Raw genomic sequence first — 22,754 nt, 5'->3', positions numbered from 1 at the left:
TTTTTAAAGATGACTCCAGCAGAGAGAAGCTGAAGCTGAGGGCTGGCGCAGAAGGCTTAGATCCAAAGGTACTAAGGAGAAAGAACTGGCAGGGCCAGAGAACTGACTGATGATGGGAGGAGACATTCATTCATATCTTGCTTTTTTAAATCACCAAGTTCTAAGTGAACCTCTTCTGCAAGGTAGATGTGAGGATTCAATGAGCTAAGGTAAGTGAGAGCTCCCAGTACAGACATCCTCACTCTCACACCCAGTAAACATAAAGTCAGGACTCAATAAAGATCTACTGTGCTGACTCTGTACCTGAATCAATGAATGAGTAATGAACGAACAAGTGGATGAGGGAATTGATAACCTGTGGACCCCTAGCAAGCAGCATCAGAACAATACAGGTTTCTATGGCCTCCCAGAAGTTCTGGGGAAATGCTACCCAGAAGCCTAGCCTAGTGGTTTATGTTTCTTAAAGAAGACCTGGGTGAGAGTAAATCTCAGGGGTTGTCTTGGAGCTTGGGATCCATCTGATCCTCCTTGGAAGATCTAGCCTTCATTCTTCTGTCTGGTGTCAGGCAATGGAGGGTAACATATTTATACCTGACTCTGAGGACCTCCCATCTCTAGAATTGAGGTTTGGGGGTGTCCAGCTGTCCCATCTTCATTGCACAAACCTCAGTGAGTCAGAAGACAACTAGTGAGAAATGGAAGAAACCCCAGAGGAGTCATTAACATCTCTTAGTCCTACAATGCACAGGCACTGTGCTAGGTATGTATGCATACTGAGTCACTTCAGTTGTATCTGACTCTTTGCGACCCCAGGGACTGTAGCCTGCCAGGCTCTTCTGTCCATGGGATTCTCCAGGCAAGAACACTGGAGTAGGTTGCCATGCCCTCCTCCAGGGAATCTTCCTGACCCAGGGATTGAACCCACATCTCTTGTCTCCTGCATTGTCAGGCAGGTTCTTTACCATTGAGCTACCTGGAAAGCCTGTTCTAAGTATATGTATTATCTCATTAAATACAGCAATCCTGAAAAGAAAGTGATTTTCTCCACATTTTATTGATTAGGAAACTGAAGCACAGAGCAATGTAATCTTTCTTAAGTCATGTAATGACATTCTGGACTAATTATCTATACTTAAGCAACTAACAGAAAATTGGAAAAGTAGAGGGAAAGTGCTGCAGTGTGATCATCTTAACATAGCAGCTATTATTTTGCCTAGCTCCTGTATGCTTGGCATATACTTAGGATTTTATTATTCATAAAATTTTAATCTCACTTTTTTCTTTATTTAACATAATATCATAAGCATTTTTCCAGGTAACTGTATTGCCTTCAAACTATTGTTTTTCATGGCTGCAGACTGTCAAATCAGGTGTAAATACCTGACTTTAACGAACCATTTCCCATGGCTGTGTACTTAAATTGCTACCAATGATTTTATATTATAAATAATCACTCTTCTTTCTTTTATTTAAAATGGTCTCCTTTCAGCAGGATTATTTCCTTTGGGCAGACTCCCAGACACAGAAATAAGAGGTCAGAGGGCATGAATGTTTTAAGGCTTTTGATAACTGCTGCAAATGCCTTTCTCATGGGACCTTTCAACTTCACTCCCCATGTCCAGATGCCTTCTTTACCTGTCCCTCTTTCCCTACTCCCTTTTGCCCAGGCACAATGCTTCCTTGACCCTCAGTTTCCTTATCTGTGAGATGAAACTAATGACTGCTCTGCCAATCCCTTGAGCTGGAGATACAAATGATTCAGAGGTCCTCATAGGGAAGAGAATGTTATTCTATCCAACGTCCTACTTCTACAGCATGGCACTAGGCTACATGGGTTTGAAGCCCACATCTGTCACTCAGAAACTGTGTGTCTTTGGGCAGGTTACCAACCTCTCTGTACCTCAGTTTCTTCATCTGCAAAACAAGAGTGAAGAAAACAATAGCAAACTCCACCCCTCCCCCCCCAGAGATGCAGATGAAGTTTTAAGGAGTTATTTTATACAGAAAGCACACAGCAAGAGCTGTATTTGTTATAAAAGTGATGTCTGATGAGGGAGGCGGCACTAGCAGAAATATCTCCAGCATTCCTTCCTGCAGGGGCTGCCCCGAGGGGAGCGGGCACTTGCCAGGTGCCCAAGAGATGGACTTTTTGTGGAAATGGCAGTGACCATTACTCCCTCCCTGCAGCCTGCCCAGTGTGGGGTCTGCATCTCTCTGCCCACCGCACCCCCCCACCACCAGTACTCCGCCCTCCGGCTGCTGTGGCCCGATCTTATCCCTTTTTCATCAGGCTGCCTAACTGACCGGAAAATGCAAACACATCCCTAAATGCTTGAAACCACTGCCTGCCCCCCCCCAACCCCCAGCCTTCTCCCCCCTTCCGGGAAGCCAGGCCCCAGCGCCAGCCTGACGAGCAGCACTTAATTCTTTATTGAAAACCATTAACTGGAGTTCAGTTCTCTGAGCCCCAGTTTCAAATTACCCACAGGAAACGCCAGACTGAGAGAGTGGCTTTCAAGGGCAGAGTCATCTCCTCGAAGAGACTGGCTCCGGGACTGGGGCTGTGGGGACTTATTTATTTTGAGAGGCAGTAACAGCAACAGCAGCAATCATTTCTACTCCTGGATGCACAAGAGCCGGCGAAGCACCCTCCTCTTCCTGCTCTTCCTCTCTCTCTTTAACAATAACCCAAAGCAGCAGGGCTGGCAGGAAGTATTATCACCCAGGATGGATGGGAAACTGAGGGCCTGAGGGTCACACAAGCAAGCAGGCAGGCAGGCTCCAGATCTCCCTGCCAGGGAGCCCCATGACCCTCCTGTCACAGCACTTCATGGAGCACCCAGAATGGGGCCTGCCCGCTGAGAAGCACTGCAAGGGAGACAGGTGAGGGGAGTGGGGCTCTGGCCCTTGACCAGAGACCAGTCGTGACTGGGTGGGGAGACAAAGAAAAAGACAAGGGTCTCAGAGATCCTGGTTCTAGCCTGGGCCTGCCACTAACTGCCTGACCCTGCCACTAACTGCCTGACCCATGGTGGGGTTAATTATTATTCACGGGACTTGAAGGGAGAGGCAGTGCTAGAAGAATAAGAACAGGAGTGGGGGAACTGAAAAAAGTGTGTCCTCAGTCCTCTCTATCAAGATTTCTAGCCAACTGGAAAGAAACTTCATTCATTCATTCATTTTTGAATCGCTGAAGGTCACCTGAGTGTTCCAGGCACTGAGCAAAGTAGAAAGAATTCTCACTGACCCCTCCAAACAGCATTTTGAGGTGGTAATACTAGTCTCCCCACCAACCAACAAGGAAAGTGAGGCTCCAGGAGTTTGGGTGATTCTCTCATAATTACACACAAGTAGCAAAATCTGAACCCAGGTCACCCTGACTTCATGATTCCCACAACTCCTTTGTCACCATCACAGTCACGAGTTTATGAGCATCTGCACTGTGACCCAACAAGAGCATGGAGACCACAAAGGCCCCTGTGGATCTCCAGGGACGGTTTCCCAGAGTTGAGAGGTGGGGGAGACTTGGCCAAATGAAAAAAGCAGGGGAGAAAGTTCCACCAAGGGGCAATGACATAGCCCAGGGTTGGGGATATCAAAGCACACGGCGTGAACCGTCTGAACTAAGCACAGACAGTACAGAGGGGTCTGCCCTCTGGGAGTACGCAGCCCCCAGGAGAGAGATGAAAACACATCAAATGACTTCGTATTTGAGGCAAATTGGGTAAGAATTTTTCTCTGAGTAAAAAGAGTTTTCTCCTTGCCTCCTCTGCCCAGGATCCCGAGAAGGAGCTGAACAAGGAGGCTGGGGGAGGGAAAGAGCTTTGGCCTCAAATCAGGGGCCTCCTCCCCCGAGGCTGACTTACCATCTCTGTGAATCTGGATTTTCTCTTCTCTACAAAGAAGCCCCCTTCCCAGCACTTCACATTACTATACCTCACAACAGCTTGAAAAGAATCAAGAGATTGGGTTTTATTCTCATTTACTTCGTTATACAAAATGTGAATACTGAGGTTCAGAGACATTAATAACTTCCTTATAGGCATTCCCAGAAAATGCTTGATGTGAAATTTGATCTCAGATATAATAGATTCCTCTGCCTCTCTGTCACTTCCACCCACAGATCCTATTCAGCTCTCTGGAAAGCCCAATGCAATAAGCCTGCTCCTCTGTCCACAACGCCCCTTCGGATGGATGAAGACAACAGCTGTTGTTCTCACGTCTCCTCTTTCCAGCCAAACACTCCCAGATTTTGCACCCAATATGATTACCAAATTGCTACAGGATTTAGCCACCCTTGAGAAAGAAACAAGAAAGAACAAACAATAGAAGCAGTTCTCTGGTGCCCAGGCTGGTCCCTTGCCTCTGGATCAGCAGCCAGCACCGCAGTGAACTATCCGCGGAAAACAACAGTCACAGCCTGTTTGCCTTCCCCAGTCCCTCAACTCCCACAGCCAGGCTGGACACCAGCTTGGACACTCCAGGGATCTGTCTCCAGCTAAGCCTTGTCTCGTCCCTGCCCCTGACTGGCCCTTATTTGAGCTGGGTCCATTTTCTTGGCCACCTTGCTGACTGCGGTGCACACTCATTCCAGAAAATGCCGACCTCTGCTCCAAGCCGCCTTGTCGGCAGTTTCCCAGACATAGCTGGACTGTTTATTTATTTATTTTTGTGTTAGCAGAGAGGAGAAAATCACATCGGCCTAAAATGAATACTAATGAAATGCCTTCGTTAGCTTCCTTTGTGATCAGAATGAAAAATTGGATTTCCGCAGAATTGCAAGCCATATATTTCTTTCCCCCAACCTTTTTTTTTTTTTAATCTTTTTTGCCCTTTCCTCTGATAGGAAGATTAGGGACAACCAAGGAGAGTTAAAGTCATTCCATAAAAGATATCTGCATTTTTAAGGGTGCCTTTGTTGCAGAGGGACGTGGAGGTGCAATTTCTCCAAACCCACTTTTCTCAGCCTGTAAAGCAAATGTACCTATTTGTCCTCCGCTGCAACAATGCCAGCTGCATTCAATCAACTGAGAAGCTGCAAGCCATAAACCTTCTTCCCCCAGCTACAGGGGTGGGGGCGGGGGGAGGGAGCAAGCAAGAGAGGAGGCATGCCATAAAAATTCATCAGAATAATGTAGGGACGAGACGCGCTCAGATCGCCGGCAAGCAATCAAGCACTCACTCATCTCGTGGCATTTACAGCACGTCTCATTCCCCTGTTCCTTAAGGACAATTGATTTTTCCTGATTCCATTAGCATAACGGCGCGGAAAATGTCTGCAGTGCAATATTTCTGGAAAGTTCCAACAAGTAGGCTGGGCACTGGAGTGTGACCATCTCCATAAAGCTTCCTCAGGCTCCACGGCAGACATGGCCAGAGCCACAGCACAAGGACCAGAGAGAATGGCACAGCCTCCAAAACTCGGGGGTCCAAGGACAACTCGGGGGTGTCTAACCAGGTAATTGACATTGATATGAAACCCCTCATCTTCTCATCCCTGAACACAGAGGCATTTTTTTCATGCAAGACCAGGCACTGTGGACTGAAACCCACCCAGCCCAGGAGGGATGATATAGGTCTCCAATCCTGGGTCCATCTGTAGGCTTTCGAAGCTCCTGGATTTGGGAGCCAAGAAAAGAATGCTTAAGGTGGTTATTCATTTGTGTGTGAACAGGAGGCTGCAGGAGTGGGTGCCCAGGAGTCATTATTCTGCTCTTTCATCAGCGGGGTCTTCGTCACCTTCTCCACTGAAACAGCATACCCGTGAGGAGGGGATGTGAGGAGTTTGGGGCATGTAGACCTAGGTTCAAATCTGCTTCTTCTTTTTATTTCATATGTGACCATGGGGTACAGTTAATTAATCTGATCCTCAGTTTCTCTGTGAAAATTAGGGGTCTCATTAATTCACGGATCACTGGGAGAATTAAATGAAAGTGTGCAAAGTTCCTAGCATGGTGTGAATGCAGTGGCTATTCAACAATCAAATTCTTGTCCCTCTCTCTTTCTCCAAACTTCAGTTCCCTCCTTCTCCATCAGCAATGGAATTCTCGAACTATGTCAGTTTCAGCTGGTCAAGGTGGTGAATCTTGAAAGTGCCAAAAGGAAACATACAAAACCTTGAATGTTTCCATCTACTCTTTCAAGCCAAATGAAAACCTGGCTATGCCCTTTAGAATGTGCTTGGGGAAACTCTGTACTCTTGGGGAAACTCTGTACTCTTATTCGGCCTCCTGAGTCAGCCCCTATCTCTTCTCTCACCCCCTCTTTTATTCTCACAATGCACTAGAGGGATCTTTCTATAACACTACATGTATGACTTGTCATGCCTCTGCCTAAAACTCCTCCTTGTTTCTTCACTGCCATTGTCTCTTCAGCTCAGACTGGGTCTCCTCCTGAATGCGTGAATGAAAGAATGCATGTGTGCTCAATCGTGTCCAACTCTTTTGCAATCCCATGGACTGTAGCCCACCAGGCTCCTCTGTCCACGGGATTTTCCAAGCAAGAATACTGGAGTGACCTGCCATTTCCTACTGCAGGGGATCTTACCATCCCAGGGAATGAGACATCCCATCCCATGTCTCTTGCATCTCCCGCATAGACAGGTGAATTCTTTACCACTAGCGCCACCTGGGAAGCCCATTGTCTAAGCCTCTACACTTATTTCAGTGTTTGTAGAGACCGTTTGGGTGCTGGCCATGGTCCTGAATCTTTAAGCGCAACGGAAAGAAAGAAGTAATAAAGAAACCTTGAGTGTGGTGAAAACAATCCACATTCAGATAACCTTTAAACAGCCAGCCTTTGGAAAGCAGAAGGGGGCAGGGATTCCGGGCACTTAAGTTCCAGCCCTGGCTCTGCTGCAAAAACTCTGCTCAAGACACAAAGCTTTTCCAGATCTCAATTTTTCTTGCCTGTCAAATGGAAACAAAAATCTGAACTTCCCATATCACAAGATTGTTCTAAGGATTACAAAGATAATGTCTGTGGATACTTTAGTGATATTTTTTGAAATTGCTTGCTATGAAAGGGCTGTAGGTTTCCTTCCAGCCCTTTAAGTGCTCACTGACCAAGAATTATCTACAACTGACCACCCCCACTTCCTTACCTCCAAATTGCTCCTCAGTCTATCCTATGTGGCTTCTGGACATCACTCTGACAGAACAGTTCTCAGGAATGACCTCATGCTGCTAAACTCATTGGCATTTTTCAATCCTTATTACACTTGCTCTCCTGGGACCGTGTTTCTTGCTCTCAAGCACTTACCTCAGGATATAATTATGCATTCATTTGTGTGACTGTCTTGTTAATACCTGCTCCCCAACTAGACTGCAAACTCCATGAGGTTAGGAACTGCATCTGTTTTTGCTCACCACTGCAAACCCATGTCCTGGCACAATGGTCATGAGGTGTAGCCTCCCTCATGACTTAGCAGGAGGGCAGGCAGTGTGCCCAGAGTAGGCCTGACCATATCTAGCACTGAGACTCCAAAAAAAGCCTGGAACCTCCTGGAAGTCCCAGAGACAACTTCCCAGTGCCAGAACTTCTGCCCCAATCTCCATGGGGCTTGGCGCTCTGAGAAGGCCTTCACCCTCTTGGAAAACGTGAGTGATATGATGAAGACTGGCATGGTGTCTATCCACCCGAACACAGTAAGTATAAAAAGGTAAGTATCATGGGATAAGATCTGGGAAAACATTGAGCCCAGATGCTTTGCTGTGTGAAAAATAAAAACCATGGCCAGAGAGTAAGTGTGATGTCTCTAAGATCTCATAATGAGTTAGTGTCCTCCATAGTACAGAGGGAGCAAGAGGCAAGAAGTGTGATCTCTTGGGTCCCTTGGGCTCCCTTCTCTGGGCTACCATGACCTCTGGGCTGCCCTCTACCATTATGTATGTGTCCTTGAGTTGTCATTTTCTGTTCACATGTCTGCCTCCTCCTGGAGGGCAAAGATGGTATCTGATTGATAGTATTGTGTTTCCAGGGCATAGCTTAAAGTGTGATGCTTAGAAGGGGTCAATGTTTCTTGAATAGACACTGGATGGTGAAGAGATTGAAAGAGTGGGTGTTGAGGTATAAAAAGGCTGACTGTGAACAAGGCTCTGAGCCCCACCTAGCTCCAGAGCCCAATAATGAGAGATGGTCAGTCTCTGGACATCCCTCAAGAGCCAGCCTTGGGCTCCATTGTGAAGTCCCATGGGCATTCTACTGAGTTTTCAGCCTGTTCATCCAAAAGACCCAGAGTCATTCCATAACCTCCTGGGAATGACAGCTTCAGAGTTCATGATTCATCCTTGCAGGTAACACAAAGCAGAGAATATTATCTGTTTGGATTTGAAAGCCAGGGAGACTAAAGTTCTTCCATCCATTCCATGGGGAGGCAGAAGCAGAGATTTTTCAGTTAGAGCCCCCAAATGTAAATTCCAGCTTCTTTACTTACAATTGTAAACCCAAGTCCACAATGTGGATTTATGAGGACATAGAAGATATGAGCTTTGCCTTCAAGGAGCTTCATTGTTTAATTACTAAGTCATGTCCAAACTCTTCTGTGACCCCATGAACTGTAGCCTGCAAGGCTCCTCTGTCCAGGAGATTTTCCAGGCAAGAATACTGGAGTGGGTTGCCATTCCCTTCTCTAGGGGATCTTCCTGACCCAGGGATCAAACCCACATCTCTTGTGTCTCCTGCATCGCAGGTGAATTCTTTACCACTGAGCCACCAGGAAAGCCCAGGAGCTTACACTCTATTAATGGGAAAAAAGACATGTCAACAAGAACCCTATTGCCAGATAGAATGTGATTAAAAGTCCCCAAACAGGATGGTACTGGAAACTCATAGCCAAATGGGAAGAAAGTTTTATGGAGAAAACAGCCTTTCATCTGAGTCTTGAAAGACGCACAAGATTTTGATGGCATAGAAAGGAAGAATATCCTGGTGAAAGAGGAAGAGGGAGAGCATGGGGCATGTTCCTGGAATGAGAAGTAAGCTTGTTTGACTGGAGGGTTTAGCGGATACATGGAATATAAGTGGGAGCTGAGACATAAAAGTAAGTTGGGCCAAAGTAAAGAGATTTCTATGTTATTTAAATACTCAGAGAGGTTAAATAACTTATCCCAGAACACACAGAGTCAGTGGGGGATCTAAGACTGGACTCCTGAATGCTTCCCCTTCACTACTTTGCCCTCATCTTCAATTTGAGTAATGGCACAACAGTTGGCAGAGCCAGGGGCCGTTATAAAAACACATGGAGAAGATATAATAAGAATTAGTGTAGTTGGTTGTGGAGAGATTAGAGACTCTTAACAAAGAAAAGTATAAATTGTAGGATGAAAGCAAGGAAATATGTTTTGCCCCATATCTCTACAAGTATTATATTCTACTACCCATCAAATTCATGTTTAGAATAGCTCACTTCTAAAGAAAAAAACAAAACTTTGCCATAGGCATATCATGTTGACACATTCAGTATCAATTAAACACCCCCATCACAATTTTTTCCTTCAGAAATATTTATCTTTGCTAAGATTTTTCATGGAAAATGCAAAGGCAAATTTCAGACCAGCTCACAAATTCTGAATTATCACAAACTGTGAATTTGTTAGCAAAGAGAAGCTGAGATTGGAATCAGGTTGATTCAAATATTCAGCAGCTTTAGAATGCTCTATCAAAATATTTCAGCATCCCCCAGGCTCTAACAAATTGACTTTTCAGAAGGATAGCATGGGCTTAGCCAGACCCAGGTCCGAGGATCTTCTCAGACACTGTCTAGCTATGTGACCAGGCGCTCCAGATTCATTCCATCCCTCAGGGCCCATCTCATATTGTGAGGATAAAATAAATCAGGCAATGGATTTGAAGTCTATCACAGATCTCACATTCTAGAGCGGAGAGACAGCAAAGAAAACAAAATAAGTGAAATGGGATGTCCCAGCTCTGTAGGTAGGGTTTCAGGCCAGGGCAAGAGAACTATTTGTGTGTTAACAGGCATAAGAAACTTCCCAGGTGACAGTGGTAAAGAACCTGCTAATGCAGGGGATATAAGAGATGCAGTTCCTATCCCTGGGTCAGGAAGATCCCCTGGAGGAGGGCATAGCAACCCACTCCAGTATTCTTGCCTGGAGAATCCCATGGACAGAGGAGCCTGGTGGCCTACAATACATAGGGTCACAAAGAGTCAGACACAACTGAAGTGACTCAGCACAACACTCATAAGTCAACACTCAACAGTCATAAAGTCACCTTTTGCTTCTGCCTCTCTGAGAGGCTTACCCTTTTATGTAAATTATTTATTGTTGTTATGATGGAGGTTATTATGTCTTCATTTTACAGAAGAAGAGACTGAAGCTCAGTGTATCTTGTCTAAAGTCATACAGCAAAGACACTACAGGCTGAGATTCCAACCAACACCTCTCTAAGGGCCTGTATGTGCCGTCTCTAAGTTATGCCATCTTCAAAGCCCAGTGGGTGTCACCATGGAGACCTAATCTGTATATCCACCTTGCAATCCTGGGGTAGTAGGAATCTTTCTCGAGTGAGGCTCCAAGAACCTTGGGAGAAAAGGCAAAGAGAACTTTGGAACTGATGCTCATGTAAGAGTTACAAACTAAGAGAGGCAATAAAGGCTGTCTAATACCAGGATGGAGTAGTAGTGTGGAAGTGCCTTTTGAGGTAAGAGACAGCTGAAACATGAATGTCTCATTGGGGAAATTAAAGGAGCCTCGGGGTTCCCAAGTTTCGGAGGGGAGTTAGAGCTCAGGGATTCAATAGCAAAATGGGGGTGGGGAGGGGCAGTGCTGGTCCCAGGTCTAGGCTCTCAGCTACTTCCTGCTCCCCACCAGGAAGAGGTGAGACTCCTGGTATGGCTGAGGATGGATGCAGTCTGAATGTATCTTGCTGTGGAGGGGTGTGAAGTAGGGGAAGAGGCTAAAAGTTTGTAGAACCAGATGCTCATCCTCGTCGGAGGCCACATACCTGGTCAAGTAAATGTAGTACCCACCTCTTCAGCATCCTTACAACCCTGCTTGGACTTCACTGGCTCTGAGATGCTTCTCATGACCTATTCCCTTAGGTTTGATCAATTTCTCCCTCTGACTTTCCATTGTGACATCTTCCTCACCATATAAGCCACTGTCAGTTTACATGCCTCTCGCCTTGTCCAAAGTGAGAGATTCCCTGAAGCAAAGACCTACATCTGAGGCATCACTGGGTCCCCAGGGCCTGGCACAAAGTCCTGCTCAAGTGCGAGCTCAGGGACTGTTTGTTGAACTGGATAACAAAAAGAATGCTCACCAAGAAAGAAATACAAAGGCATAAGAAGAGCAGTAGTGTGTGTGTGTGTGTGTGTGTGTGTGTGTGTGTGTGTAAGGGGTGCGTGAGGCCAGACCCTGCCCCTACCCTTTGAGGGAGCAAATCTCATTTCTGGAACTAAGATAAGCTTCCTGCCTACACCAGTTCCACAGAATGTTCAGCTGCCTTCACAGCTTCTAGGTTAAGCCTTCTACATGGAGTTCATCAGCAATTCTGATGTTTTCTAATGAACTTCAACTACTTAAAACCAACCTCAAGCTGATGAACACTTCTGGAGACTTCTAGAAAAATGCAGAGAGACACCTCACCCTTTGCAGAGATGTCTTCAAATACTCCATGAGACTACTGTCTGGGCAGAGTCTTCCACATGGTCACCTGAGAGATCTTCCCTAAGACTGACCCCATCAGAGCCAAACTGAAAATCAAACTGTAAGGTGATAAGCCCTCTGCCCCACCCATACTGCTATCCTGGCCATTTGCCAAAAACAGTTTGCTCACATCTCTGTGCCTTTGCAGATGCTGTTCCCTCTGTCAGAAATTCCCTCCTCATCTCCACTTCCTCTACCCCAAACCCAAGCAAAGGATCTGATACACATTAGGAACTATCCTAGTTTGAGTTTCCCCAGAAACAAATTCTGAAACAAGGATTCACTTATAGGTAGTGTTTCAGTAAACACTAGAAGTGACCTTGAGAAGTGAGATAGGGAAGGGAAGGCACCAATAAAGGGTATAGCAATTTACCTCCATGAGTAAATAGAACCTAACTGCGGGAGCCAGTGTAGAACTCTTGTCTCAAAGTTACCCAGCCTGGAGGGTGAGGGAGCTGGGGTGTTGATCCACTAGTTTCCATCCTTCATTGACTGAGAGCTGCTCTGGGTTGGGGGTGGGGGGGATGCTAGCACCATGGTACTTCTCAGAAATGATAAATGCTGGGGGCCTGCGAGTGGGCACTGATAGCATCTGCTTCAGATGCTTAGAAATTTTGCTGAGCAAATGGTTGACACACAACTCAATAATGATGATAATAATTACTAATATTTATAATAATTAGTAAATACTTACTAATAGTTTGCTATGTGTCCAGCACAGTCTAAGTACTTAATACTTTTTTAACTCTTCTAACAACCTAACAAGTGAAGTTATTGCTATGTCCAATTTACAGATTAGGAACCAGCAGCACAAGGAGTCAAGTAACCTGCTCAAAGCTATGCAGCTAAGAACTGACAGCACCAGGATTGAACCCTGGCAGTCTGGCAGGAAGGCGCCCCACTTACCCCACCTCTACAATCTGGAGACGCTCCGCCTTAGAACCTGGAGCCGCCACTTCATGCCATTTCATGTAGTCTTGGACAAGTCGCCACAAGCCTGAGTTTCCCGATCTGTAAAATGGGAGGCCACATCACTTGATTCCTGGACACACAGCAGAAGCTAGTGTATTAGGGCTGGGCTAGAACTTGGTCTCCATCTATAAAAGGAACTCAAAACCTCTCCAGCTCTGACACTCGGCAGTCTTGTAACCCAACCTCCTGCATCCTTCTGTGACCTTGCTCAGGTGCACAGCACCTCAGGAGCCTCATCTGTCTCTTCCATGAAGCAAAACTGCCCCCAATCATCAGGGGAGAGGAGGTTGTCTTCCTACCACCCAATCCTCCTACCAAGCATCCTGACATAAGGGCTATAGGAAACTCCAGACTCTGGGCTCAGGGTCAGATTCAAATTCCAACTCAACCACCACCAGCTGTGGGGTCTTCAGCAAGTCATTCACACAAATCTCAGTTTCTCCAAAACACAGACTTCACAGTCCCTACCCCTAAGTGGCTGTGGAGAGCTTAAGCCCCAACACATACTAGGTGCTCAAGTATAAGCAGTTTCACATTCTTTGTTTTGAAGAAGTATGCTGATACAGTTCCATTAGGGTGAAAAAAAAATCTGAACGTTCACTTTAATTCTAAGCCCCGGAGGCCTTTTGCAGGGCTGACAATTTCATCTGGAGGATGGTAAATATTTGTCTATTTCAGAGGCAGCATTTATCTTCTAAGGCGCTCGTGCCAGTCCCTGTGCTGACAAGCAACTTGTTTATTTATTACCCTAATAGCAAATAGATTGTCAGGCCCGGAGGCTCTGCAAGCACCATCCTTGAGTTTGGGCCTGCTTCAAGCCCCAGCCACCCAGGCTATGGCCAGCTCCATGAGGCCTGGGGAGCTGGGTGAGCAGTGGCCAGCAGGGACCTAACTCCTTCCATGTCTTGCCATTTATATTTTTATTTCTTCTCTCCAAAAACCCCTGTGTAGAACCCTTGCCCTGGGTTGGCCCTGGGTTGTGAAGAAGAACCACACACAGCCACTATCCTTAAAGGCTTGCAGTCTTGAGAGGGAGAGACGATGAGAATGAAAACAACAATAATGCTACTAACAGAGTAGCATCAAACACTCTGTGCCAGGTCCTGTGCGAGGTGCTTTGTATATACTAACTCATTTGATCCAGCCAACAAGTGGATACTTTTATTATCCCCATTTTGCTGATGAGGACACTGAGGCAAGGAGAAGTTAAAGAACTCACCCGAGACCACCTCTATAAAAATCACAGCGATAGAGGGCAGGGGTAGATACTAGAAACTACACAATAATTATACAATACCTGTTCATTTTTGGCGACAGTCACATGTCCTCCTAGCTACTCTTCCTACATGCCAGGCACACCCCTGCCTCAGGGCCTTTGCACTTGCTGTTTCCTCTCCCAAAACAGTCTCCCTCCAGACATCTACCTCACTTGCCTCCTTTAAATATTCATTCAAATGTTGCCTTTTCAGCGAGAACTTCTCCCTCTGCGGCTGCAGTCCCACCTGACTCTCCCTAACCCTTAATGAGCTTCTAGAGCACTTATCATCCATCACAATACATACTTCACTTTTGTGTGTGTCCACCTCCATAGGGCAGGTTTTTTTCCCGTCTTATTTTCTGTTTCATTCATAGCATAAAGGGCAGAGCCAAGCACACAGATTTTTTTTAATTAATAAATTTCACCGTAAAGATCGAAGAGCACATCTCAGCAGCTCACCCTGGAACTGCTGGTCTCCTCCAGCTCCAGTCTTTCATCCTCCTTCCAGGGGTCACCAACATTGTCCCTGAGAAATTTCACCTCCTCCCATGGTTTCAGGTTCTTCCCTTCTCTGAGGACTCTTGGATCTTTATCTCTAGGCCGGAGCCCACTCCTGAGCTCACCTGTATAAGCAACCCTAGGGACATCTTCGCCTGGGCCCTACCTGAGTCTGAGTCCCAAACAGATCTCCCCACCATCCACACAAATGCACCCCCCCTACCTGTCCCCCAGTCACCCAAGCCAGGAACCCAAGCGCCATCCCCAACACCCCACTCCTGCACCCCACAATCAACAGTCCTAAGTCCTCAAAGAGAATGAGATGGTTGGATGGCATCACCAATTCAACGGACACGGACTTGGGCAAACTCCGGGGAGATGGTGTGAGGGACAGGGAGGCCTGGCGTGCTGCAGTCCATGGGGTCGCAAAGAGTCGGACACGACTGAGTGACTGAACAACAACGTTGTTCTGCCCCCTTCTCTGTCATCACCGTAAGTCAGACCATGACTGTAGGAGCACTGTGGCTGCATCCTCCCTCCTGGATGCCCCGCAGCCAGCCCCTCCCTATGGCCATGCTCTGCCATCATTCTAAAGCACTAATATGCCCTGCAGCTCCTCTTGTCCATGTTCTTCAGTGACTGCCCTTTGCCCACTGACTGATGGCCAAGCTCATGGCCTTTTCCCTTCCCAGTCTTCCCGCCGACCGTGGGCCTCCCCACCCCTAAAGACACCTTGCTGTTCCGCACGCCCGTGCCTGTGCTGGGGCAGCTCCATCTACCCGCAATGTCTGTGTTCCTCTCCTCTGTGTAAGAACTCCTCCTCACCCCTCACACCCCAACTCAGATGTCGCTTCCTCCATGCAGCCTTCTCGGAGAGAAGGGGCATTGTGAGGACATGAGTGTGAGAAAGAAGGAGGTCATTCTTGGGAACAATGACTTTTGCAGCTTCCGGGACCTTCTGTCAGGGCTGGGCTCCTGAAGGTGGTGAGCTTACTCCTGCTTTGAGGGGATGGTGCGTGACGGACCGTGGCTGGGGCCATCGCAGTGACCTCACAGTGACCCCCCCAAAGGATACAGGTCACTCCTGGGCTCTCAAGAGCTTGTGGCACAAGGTAGCTGATGCCTGAGACTGTGGGACTTTTAACCACACAAAATATTCCAGAGGAAAGGGCCTTCCGGGACTTGAGGCCTCACCTCCTGCCACTGATCAGAGATGAGGGCCCCACAGTGAAACTGAAACTGCGTTGTATGGTGGTTAAGCCCACAGAGACCCTAGAAGTTAGGCTGCCTGGCTGCTCTACCACATCCTATCTGAGTCCCTGGACAAGCTACAAACTTAGCTTGCCTCGGTTTTCCCATCTATAAAATAGGCAGTGATTGTAGCCATTGTACCTCATAGGGTTATTGAGAGGATTTAATGTGTCATTAACACAAAGCACCTAAAACATGATAAGCACTATTTAATTTTTGGTTATTGTTGTTCTTCACACTGTGTTTTGGCAGAAGACCAGCAATGAGACAGAGCAACGACTAGGCACTGCTTCTCCAGGGGGGTAGTGGCCCGTGGACATGACCTTGGGGTGTCCAGGACTCAGCTCCAGCCTACTTTCTCCATCCTCCAAGGAGCTCTCCACTGGAGGTCCTGCCACAACCCCAACCTCCATTGTGACCCAATACTGCTCTTGTCTGTTTCCATGCCTGTCTCCCCATCCAGACTGTGAATTCCAAATGGCAGGGTCCATCCTGAAGCATCTCTGGAGCCCAGGTGCATCATTTGGTGCCAGGCAAGTAGTATGGGATCCATAGCTGAGTGGAGCTACCAAAGTCGCCCCAGCCTACAGCCTGTAGCCTGAAATCTGAAGCTTTCAGTGCCTGCCTCCAAGCTAGAGCCACAGAGAAGTACCACACTCCCGTGTTCTCAGACCTGGGCATCTTGAAGGGAGTGCTTTTGTTACTTTCTGGAGAGCAGGGCCTCCAAAGCTACTGAGACTGTTTATGAGTTAGAAGTCAGGACCTGGGAGGAATTAAGGTGTTTGCCTGGTGGAGAAGGACAGGGCCAAGGCCCATTCCCTGTGAAAGGCCTCAATATCACAATCAACTTGACCAATCAGAACCCCCTGACATTCACCATTCCCAGTATTAACTTTTTTTTTGGTTCTTGGCCATGCTGCTTGCTTACAGGATTTTAGTTCCCTACCAGAGATCAAACCCACGTCCCCTGCAGTGAAGGCGCAGAATGCTAACCACTGGACCACCAGGGGATTCCTCCAGGATTAACTCTTTACATTGCTAGACAGTAGGAAGGCTGAGAGTCCTACGGGAAATGCCAGGACAGCTATTGCCAATCAGTATAAAAATATTTCAACATGTTGGTAGTCAGCAGAGCTCTATTCACACAGCCCGGTCGTTAGCCCTGGTCATGCCAATGAAGGGGGCCCAAAGCTTTGTCCTGCAGGAGTTTACTGTCCAGTGAGGAACTAAGGGGCACTGCAGAGATGTAAACACCAATTACCACCCAGTGAAACCAGTGCTATAAAAGAACCACATGCAAAGCGTGATGGGACTCCAGTGAAGGAAAGCCTGGGCTGTCAGATGGGGGTTTGGGGGGGAGTTATTTTGGTTAGGCTTTGGAGCTTTGACCGGGTAGATGAGGGGGAAACAGCATCGCAGGCCATGTGAACAGCCGGGCAGAGGCCTGGAATTGGGTGTATTCTGGGCATGTAGAGGGAACAGGCCCAGCAGGGAATGTGGGAGATGATACTGAAGGACAGGCAGGGCTCAGACTGTGAAAGGTGAGGCTCATGCCTAGCCAACGAGTTTGGAGTTTTGTCCAGTTGGCAGAGAAAAGCTAAAAGTGTTTTTTGACAGGTGAGTGACATGGCAGGAAAACTGATGTGGCCTCAGTGTGGACAGTGAGTTGGAGGGGGCCACATGGGAGGTGGAGAGGCCAAGGAGGGTCCTGGCCAGGGATGGTGAGGTTGAGGGCATGGCGTGGGCAGTCAGAGCGAAGAGAAGCTGGGCAGTGCCTGTGGGCAGCACTGCCTCAGAAGAACATCATCAGCCATGTTAGGCCAGACTCGACCACAGGAATTGTTCAGTTTCTGGATTGAGAGAACCTGGAAGGCTTCTGAGAGCCAAGGAAAACTTGACAGGTGAGGGTTTTCCTCCTCATGTATTTAGCCAGCAAACCAGGGAAGATTACTGGTGGGTCCCCACCAGCACAGCTCCCAAGCATGGCTAGCTATCTGAGCCACTGTTGTAATCTCCAGGCCTTGAAAAAGAAAGGGAGAAGTAGCTCCAACTCATCGCAGAAGGTTCAATCATCATAGATCTTTCACTAAGGGACTCTGGTGGTCAGAGCAATTCTGGGAGGCCCATGGATTATCATCTAACCCATCAAAGAAATGTTGCAAAATGTGAAATCAAAAGGCTGTTGTTTGAGGCTGAGTCCTGGAGATATTTCTGGGCCAGGAGTCCTGCTGTGACCACTATTGGTCTATGTGATCTTGGGAAAGTCAGTCCACTGACGTTTTGCCCCCATTTCGTCATCTTTAGAGGATGACTATTCTGCACCTGAAGATAGTGAAGGGCAAGGAGGGGCCTGTTGCAGTCCATGGGGTCGCAGAGTCAGACACGACTTAGTGACTGAACAGCCACTATTCTGCACTCATCTGAGGATGGCACTTCTGTTCTTGGTCCATCTTCTGCACAATGGTAACAAGCCAGCTACCCAACTCCTCAGCTGTAGAGTTTTATACAAATATCTGGCATCCTATTGGGAATAATTAGAACAAGAGAGCTTGGAAACAGGGAGGAAGGAAGAAAATGGAGATAAGTTGAGATCATCAGGGTTAAACACAGGTAGATATTGGAAGGTTGAAAAGAAGTCATAACAAGGTGCTGGCTAGGCCAGAAAGAGCAGCCTCTCTCCCCTCTTCTCTCTCTCCTCCTCTCTCTCAATTGTTATAAGAATAAAATAGAATGAGGTGTGATAGAAGAGATTGGCTAGCTCTTCACCAAACCCACATCCTCTTCTTCTGGGCACATGGCTAGACCACACTTCCCAGTCTCCTCTCATTGAGAGAAACCATATGACTGAATCCCGGCCAATGGAATGTGAGAAGTGACGATGCCACTTCTTGACCTGTCACACAGAAACCTCCCTGCTCTTTCCCTTTCTGCTGGTATATCTCATCTGGTATAGATGAGAGAATGCTTCCACAGCCACATGTTGAACTTGACAGACCCACAATATATTAGAAGTCTGGGTCTCTGACTCATCACTTGGAGGGGAGATTCCTCTCAATCAGGAACACCCATTCTGTGAGTAAAGAAGACATATACACAGTGGAATACTACTCAGCCATGAAAAAGAATGAAATCATGCCATTTTGCAGCAATATGGATGAACCTCGAGATTATCATATTAGGTGAAGTAAGTCAGAAAGAGAAAGATAAATACCATACGATATCACTTACATGTGGAATCTAAAATAGGACACAAACATATTTACAAAACAGAAACAGGCTCACAGACACAGAAAACAAACTTATTACCAAAGGGGGAAGGAGGTTGGGGAGGGATAAATTAGGAGTTTGGGATTAGCAGACACAAACTGCTATATATAAAATAAATAAGACCCTACTGTATAGCACAGGGAACTATATTAAAAAACCATAACGGAAAGGAAAAAAAGGAATACCCATTTTAGACTTTACCAGAGAATAAAATAAAATTCTATAATATTTGAACCATTATGCTTTCATGGGTTTGCTTGTTATAGCAGCTAGTGATACACTAACTAAAGCTAATAATTGCAGAGTTTAGTGTAGTCTCTGGAACATGGTGACTACTCAGTTTATGGTAGCCAAGAATTCAGGAGGCCAGAAAGCCCAAGAATGAGACCATTAGATATCAAAACTTATGTGGTTCTAGGAAACAAGCCTTTCATTCTATCTATTCTAAACCCACAAAAGAACTGAGAAGTACATCTCTGGCTCTCTGTGAAATAGAATAAGTAATCCCCATCTGAAATGGTGACCCTGAGGAATAAAGGAAATAATTATGATGTGTCATTTTTGTCAAGATACTTGATTGCATCAAGCATTCAACTAATGGCTTTACCTACATTATCCTATTTCTTTCTCCCAAGAACACTAAGGATCCTCATTTTACAGATGAAGACAGAGACTAGGATGTTAAGTAACTTGCTAAGTCACACAGATAGTAAGTAGGCAATCAAGCCAAGACTTGAACTCAGATCTGATTGATGACAGAGTACAGTCAGAATCCTTAACCACTGGCCTTCCCTGGGTGAGCAGATGCCCTCCAGGGCCCATCTCAGGTTAATGGGCTCCACACTAGGACCCTCAGCTAACAAGGAAGGACAGTTAGGTCTGGGCTTACCAGGGCTGATTAAGTTGAGTCTCAGTGTAAGATTTGGGGGTTCTGCTGGCTCAGTCCATCTCTCCAGGCTCAGCTTCATCCTTATCTCCTGGGACCTGGCCAGCTGCTGTCAGACCAGCATTTGATGTAGTATATAAAACACTGAAAAGAAAATGGAGGAAAACAGCTCCACAGTAGGCAGCAGAGAACTTGTCACACAACTCCCTTTCACCCCATCTCCAAACTCCCAGGAGGCAGCTGGGAGTTGGACCCTGGCTTTCTCCCAAGGTCACCTTCATGACAGTTCCACCAGGGCTCTGGCTGGCGCACCCGCCAACGCCAGGCCGTGATGGATTACTGCTCGCTCTGGCTACTGTTCACTGCACAATCCAATCTAGGAGACACACATATTTCTCAATTCAGGGACTTCTTTTATTTTATGAAAAATCAGCCAGCCGCTCAGGCATGAGCGGTTAGGCTTGGCAAGTGCTTAGATTTTGTGAGCCTTCTTCAGCCTTGTTGCCTTCCCAAATTCCCTTCCCTCTGCCCTAGTCTACCCTTTACCCACTCTCAGCACTACAAACTATAGAAGAAAGAACACAGTTTGGGGAGTGAGATAGTCCTGGAGTTAACCTCAACTTCTGCTTATTCTCTGAGAGATTTTACATGAATCACTTATCCTTCCTCATCATGATGACATTACTACACTTGAAGGTTTTTACAAGGCATAAATGAGTCATGGGTGTGGAGTCCCTGGCACAGTAGACAGCTCACCTGCACCTACTATGCACAAGAGATTACTCAGTTTCCTCTTCTCCATCTCTATTCTTCTTTTTTAAAACACATATTTATTTGGCTGCATGCATGTGTGTTAAGTCACTTCATTCATGTCTGACTCTTTGCAACATGGACCAGAGCCTGTCAGACTCCTCTGTCCATGGGATTCTCCAGGCCTAGATACTAGAGTGGGTTGCTGTGCCCTTCTCCAGGGGATCTTCCTGACCCAGGGATTGAACCTGCATCTCTTACATCTCCTGCATTGGCAGACAGGTTCTTAACCACTAGTGCCACCTTATTTGGCTGCACAGGGTCTTAACTGCAGCATGTGAGATCTAGCTCTCTGATCAGGAAATGAACCCAGGTCCCCTGTATTGGGGGCATGATTCTTAGCCACTGGACCACCAGGGAAGCTCCTCCATCTCCATTCTTAACCACGTGTCCTTCATTCTCTCTGTCCTTTGCTCTCTCTTCTTCTTCCTTCTCTATTCTCTGCTTCACTGTAGTTCATGTCAATCCAAAGGATGTCCCAGACTTCTCTATCCTGAAAGTCAGATAATTACTGCCACAGGCCTCTCTGAACTAAGTTTGTTCCTTATTTTCTATCTTTATCTGGACGACCCTGGTCTGTTTGTGCTGTCATTAGGATATAATCCTTATGACTCAGACAACAGTGATTGTGATACTGTGTCACTGACTTCCAGAAAGGCTGATTCCAATGTTCCCTGAAGATCTCTTGTCATTATCCTTTCAAATTCTGGTGAATCACTGTTCCCAGTCCTTCATCTTTCTTTATACTTAACCCCTCAGATTTGAAAGCGATACCCCTACCAGCTCAAAGAGTGGGGAAATTATTCTCTCACGGGAAGTGACCAGGAGATTATCTTTACAGAGGTGAGTAAAAGCAAATGAATTTGGGCAAACTCAGGAAGATGGTGAAGGACAGGGAGGCCTGGAATGCTGCACTTCATGGGGTCTCAAAGAGTCAGACACAATTTAGCAACTGAACAACAACAACAAAGCAAAATAGCAGCTTGATCTGTCCCAGGAACCCAAGTTCTCCTACCACTTCATGGATTATTTGAGTCATCTCGATGATAAACTTTTAAATGGATAGAAAATCAAGAAGATAGATTGGATATAAAATCAAAGCTGAATTAGTGCTATAAGAGAAGATAAAAATTGAGGATAGAATTATAAAACATCCCTAGGTCTCCTTTTGCTGATGCCGTCTTAAGGGTTAGAGGAGGTTGGTCCTACAAGTCAAGAGATACAGAAGACCTTGAGTCCCGGGCAGCCACATGCTGAGCACTGGTACCAGCAGTCAGAACAATAAGTGAACAAATGGGTGTGGCAAGTTTCAATAAAGTTCTACTTATAAAAACAGGCAAGGAGGGCCTCTCCAGTGTTCTAATGGTTGAAAATCTGCCTGCCAGTGCAGGGCACACAGGTTTGATCCCTGGTCCAGGAAGATCCCACGTGCCAAGGAGCAACTAAGCCCACTGCCTCACAGCTACTGATCCTGCCCTCTGAGGCCTCCTGCCACAACTACTGATGCCCACATGCCTAGAGCCTATGCTCCAAAACAAGAGAAGCCACCGGGATGCGAATCCATGCACTGCAACATCAAGTAATTCCTACTTCCCACAACTAGAGAGGGCCCAGGGATAGCAATGAAGACCCAGAGCAGCCAAGAATAAATAAATAAATCTTAAAAAAAAAAAAAAAAAGCAGGCAAGGAGCTGGATTTGGCCAGACAGCAATAGCTTTCCAACCTCCATGATTTACACCAATCTACGTGCCCTGAGTGACATAGCCACTGCCTCACATGAGGCAGTGCCTCGTCACTCACCACGGAATGAGTTTACTGGCCAGCCAATCCATACGATTCAGTTCCTCCAAACAGGCTGTGCTTTATCAAGCACCATGCCTCTGCCCATGCTGCTCCTTATGACCATGCCTTCACCTCACTAGTTCCTACTCATCTTAGAAAACTCAGCCCAGTCTTTAAAGAGAAATTTAGTAATACCCAAATACACGTTTCCCTTTGACCCAGCAATTCAACTTCTAGAGATGTGTTCTGCAGATAAACTCACCTACGAGTGTTCAAAGGCATACCTATGAAGACGTCTGTCGCATTATTGTTGCACTATTGTTTGGAGTGTTAAAATATAGATGTTCATGTGCATATGTG

The 22,754-nt window shown here is 46.6% G+C and overlaps 1 long non-coding RNA gene across 2 annotated transcripts in view; it reads right to left on the bottom strand.

The window, feature by feature from the left end:
* The window catches only part of LOC110146391 (uncharacterized), a 166,872-nt gene that overhangs the window by 90,700 nt on the left and 53,418 nt on the right, over positions 1-22,754 (bottom strand). The window contains exon 3 of one of the 2 annotated variants that reach the window (XR_011487881.1): positions 19,811-19,945. The exons of the other annotated variant lie outside the window; for it this stretch is intronic. This is a non-coding gene — a long non-coding RNA (uncharacterized lncRNA). Of the gene's footprint in view, positions 1-19,810; positions 19,946-22,754 lie in introns of those variants that run through there. 2 annotated transcript variants of the gene reach the window in all.

This window comes from Odocoileus virginianus, chromosome 5, assembly GCF_023699985.2.
Source record: "Odocoileus virginianus isolate 20LAN1187 ecotype Illinois chromosome 5, Ovbor_1.2, whole genome shotgun sequence".
Taxonomy (NCBI): domain Eukaryota; kingdom Metazoa; phylum Chordata; class Mammalia; order Artiodactyla; family Cervidae; genus Odocoileus; species Odocoileus virginianus.
The sequence above is the reverse complement of the archived record's forward strand: the minus strand, read 5'-3'. Positions and strand labels throughout refer to the sequence as shown.